The following is a 4585-nucleotide window of genomic DNA, read 5'->3' as shown; positions in this document are numbered from 1 at the left end:
GCAGAGTGATTTCAGGAACACGAGGAGACTCGCATGGTCTCTCTTACCACGTAGTCTGTCTTGCTGGACGACTGAGACTATCTGAGCTTTCCCTGCTAGACTAGACCAATTTAAAATGCAAATGCCATCTGGGATTATACTTCCGGCCCTCACTTCTCTAGAGGTGGTGGGAGCTGCGAGAAGGTGTCGGCAAACTAGAAGGTGAAGGTGAGTGATGGGGCGGGCAGAGAGAGATAAGGGGCGTAAAACGATGACAGTAGGGCTCCCTACGTGTTATAATCCTCCTCTGTTCAAAAGAAGAGAAAAGCCTTGCGTGATTCGCACAGTGAGAGCTGAGTGTGCCCCGCGTGTCCCTGTCCCGGGGGGATGCCCCTCCCCCGAGCTCCCGGTTCATTTGCAGGTGTACAGCCCCTTCCCAAGTGCTGTGCACTTTGATAGGTTATCTTCTTGTCTTTGAGCATCTCGAGAGAGGGACATTGTTTTTGTATTTCCAGCTCCTGACATGAACCATGAAAAACCTGTAAATGCTCAATAAATGTTGCATAAGTGAATGAAATGCATGCCCACGGGTAATGAACCATTAAGTAAATTACAGTATATCAGCCTTATTGGAATATTATGCAATTATTTAAAATAATGGTTATTCGAACGTTTCTAATAATAGAGTATATCTTGAAATTTCTAATCACAAGGAAAACCTTTGTGACTGCCCGAGGTGATGGATGTTAACTGGTTGTAGCAATCATTTCACAATATATGTATATGTGAAATCATTATGTTGACCATGTTAAAGGAATATAATATTATATCTCAATAAACTGGAAAAATAATAGATACACAGGCCATTTAATAACATGGGAGAAGCTTACGATGTTATATCAAACGTGCAAATTGCTTTATACCTAGGTATGATGACGCACGCACGTGAATGAAACGGCAACAAGGAGAAGTGAAGAATCGTGTCTGTGCAGTGGACGTGCCAGTAGCTCCTTCCTTCCCATCTTGTCGTTCAGTCTCCTTTGTTGTGGGCTGTGCAATAGACAGAGAAACCATTTCTTCCGCCCACCAGGGTGACTCAGTTTTATTCTTTGATGCCCGAGTACTTTGACTCCATCCTGTTGGCGGGGATCTCACCACCACTTTAGAATACCTTTTTGTTTCATTTTATTTGCACAGTGCCCAGCACTGCACCCACGTGCACACGGAAGTGGCTAAATATTGTGGATATAAGTGATTTTAGTGGTGGCAGCTGCTATAAATAACTTCAAGTTCAAAGACACAAACACCATGTTCTCCCAAGTCAGTCAAGTGCCTCTCAAGTGTTATGAACAGTGAGTCCCTATTTATACTGTTTCTCCCAATGAGCACACTAATGGGTCAGATTTATTATTAAGGATCAACTGTGTGCCTTCCACTTAAATTTAATCCTCTCCACAAACCTGCAAGGTAGGAAATATTATCCTATTTAGTAGAGAAAGAAACTTAAATTCAGAGGGTTTACATGAGTTTTCTAAGATCACAGACACCCAGGTTTCACACCTAAGACTTTAGGCTCCCAGAGGCCATGTTTTTGCCCTACCTACCAAGACAGATGCTTTTAAAGGGGTCACAATGCACTAGAGGCAATAAAATAATGCACATAAATAACACAATCTAACTAGACTCGGAAACTGAATAATAGTGCTAAATATTGCATAGGTTTGCAGGTCATGAATCTAGGTCTACCTGTGACCTCTCCAGAACGTCCTTCCAAATATTAACCTCCTACCTGTGCAGTTGGAAGCTCTGTCCACCCATCAGTCCTGCTCTAGCCAGGATGATCTAGAACAGGAGTGTCCAACCTTTTGGTGTCTCTGGGCCACACAGGAAGAAGAGTTGTCTTGGGCCACACATTAAATACACAAACACTGATGAAAACTGATGAGCCAAGAAGAGGTCCGTGCATAATTTTCATGACATCTGCCACCACAGATAAGCAAAAACATCCTCACATACTTTCCCTAACTATGCAGCGGCCTTTTTGATAATCATTTAAAACTGTCAAGCAGGTCCCAAGTTTGTGATCACTAACATAGAAAACATACACATCTGAGTAATAAAACTAAGCAATGTTTTAAGTAAATGTAGGATTTTGTGCTGGGCTGCATTCGTACCCATCCCAGGCTGATGCGGCCTGCAGGCTGTGGGTGGGGCAGCCCTGATCTAGAACTTAGTTGTCTTGGTTTTAGGTCTAAATGTTTGGAAGGTTCAGGCTTCTCACTGAGAATAAAATCAGTCACATTATTTCAGCCTCACTTCTATGCATTCTGAAGCTTTACCGATCAGTTATCTACCTGAAGTTTAATCTACCAGTTAACCTCGGGAGGTGTGGGGCCACCTCAGTGCCCACAGGAATGAGGTGTTTCCCTGAGAAAGAGAGAGGTGTGCTCACCTGCCTCTATCGACCCAAGCCTGGAGGCCCCGACCAGAAATCCAGTTTGTATTTGGTTTCTGACAGTTCGTTCTCTTTTTAATCACCATTTCATCATGGGCTTAAAATTATAGAAATAGCCCTGGCTGGTGTGGCTCAGTGGATTGAGCACCAGCCTGTGAACCAAAGGGTCACCGGTTCGATTCCCAGTCAGGGCACATGCCTGGGTTGTGGGCCAGGGTAAGGGGCACCTGAGAGGCAACCACACATTAATGTTTCTCTCCCTCTCTCTTTCCTTTCCCCTCTCTTTAAAATGAAAATATTTTTTAAAAATGGAAATAAAGGAAAAGTGCAAATGAATAATATAACAAGGTTAGGCAGAGAGACCTAATTTGTCCTTTGCATGGAAATGAAGTTCACATGCTCTGCCTGTCCTGAGGTTTTCCCCTCTCTGCCGAATCCTGTTCTCCTCCTCGCTTTATGGCTCTAGGGCCTCCAGAGCCCATCTCCTCCTGCCTCCTATCGAGCCTGCTCACAGGACATGAACAGATCTTAGTACAGACTTCAGAGAAGGTGTCGCCTCTTGATGGTCCATGTGCTTCGAAACCTTACCTGTCTTCAGGGCCCCAAAGGCATTTTGTCTCCCGTGGAATGTCATGGAGGCATTTTCCAGGCACGGATCCTGTCCAGGCCCCTGTCGCTCATAGCTGGTTGTCTATGGGAATGACTATTTGACTCCAGAGAGGGAGGGGCAGTCTGGTGGGAGCAGAGTCTCGGTCTGGGAGGCGGAGACTGGGCAGGTGGGTTGCAGGAGGAAGAGCTGATTTCAGAAACGCGTTACTTATCCTATATATTTGCCTGCCGTGAAAAATGAGAATTGTATTTTTTTTGGGTGGAAGTAGTTTTTCCACAAAAAATGTAAATGTAATTTTAGAGATTCTCAAAGGGATCTGAGAAAGGTCTTAGATTTTGAAGTTTCTATTTATTATAGGGTCACTTTATAGATAAAAGGGTATGTATCATTTTACATTTCAGTTTGATGTCTTTGCCTGAACGTTTTGCTCTTTATAAAATTAACAAAGCTAGAAACCTCACTCCAAGTATCACATGAATATAATTAAACTGGTGTGACAAGAGGGCAGCGACCTTTTCATACGGCTTCCAGGTACCTAAGAGGTAGCATCTTCTCTTGCAGCTACCAATTCTCTTCTCTTCGCCTCTTTAACAAACTACCCAGTCCTGCCGGTGGAAGCCAGAACATTTATCATACTCTGTCTTAATGAAGAAATGAGTAGATTGGTTTTATCACGTTCATCAGCAAGGCCTCGAGGAAAAAGGACACACCCCACACGATATAAGGTACCATGCAGGCACACGCCGCCAGGAGAAAAAGATGAAGCCTGAAGCTTAGGGGATAGTGCCCCCCGGTGGCTCAGCGGGGGCAGCCCATCTGCCCAGTGAGGAGACAGACATCAAGGCAAGGAGAGGCGTACGCCCTCGCCACTGTGCTGCTTTAGTTCCACACACCCCTTCGCTCCTGCCTCCGCCCATGCCGAAATCTTACAATCCCTTTCCACTCCCCAGTGTACCTAAGTATCAGAACTTAAATTAAAAAAAAAAAAAAAAGCCATACAAAATTGACGTTAAAAAAATAAATTTATTTCAAGTTTGAAATACTGAAGGACAAGCATACAGATAAATATTACAAAGAGCAAAAATTAAGAACATGAGCCGTGGCTGGTGTGTCTCGGTGGACTAAGCGCCAGACTGCAAAGTGAAGGGTCACTGGTTTGATTCCCAGTCAGGGCACATGCCTGGGTTGTAGGCCATGTCCCCAGTAGGGGGTGTGTAAGAGGCAACCACACATTGATGTTCCCTTCTCTTTCCCCCTCCCTTCCCTTCTCTCTAAAAATAAATATATAAAATCTTTTAAAAAATTAGAACATGAAGAATGACTTAAGGTAGACCAAGATTCTCCCAACAATACTCTGAGTTTACACATGACAGAGTTTTAAAGACATTTCCCTACATTCCCAAAAAGCAAAAGCTGCATTTGCAACATTTATCAACACAACAGCTGTTGAAAACATCTGGTTTCTTTCTGGAATCATTTGGTTAAAATTTTTACAAGTGTCAGTTACTCAACTCCATTTCCCAAAGATACGACACAGAATT

This window comes from Phyllostomus discolor, chromosome 14 (genome assembly GCF_004126475.2).
Source record: "Phyllostomus discolor isolate MPI-MPIP mPhyDis1 chromosome 14, mPhyDis1.pri.v3, whole genome shotgun sequence".
NCBI lineage: Eukaryota > Metazoa > Chordata > Mammalia > Chiroptera > Phyllostomidae > Phyllostomus > Phyllostomus discolor.
Note: the sequence above shows the minus strand (reverse complement) of the source record.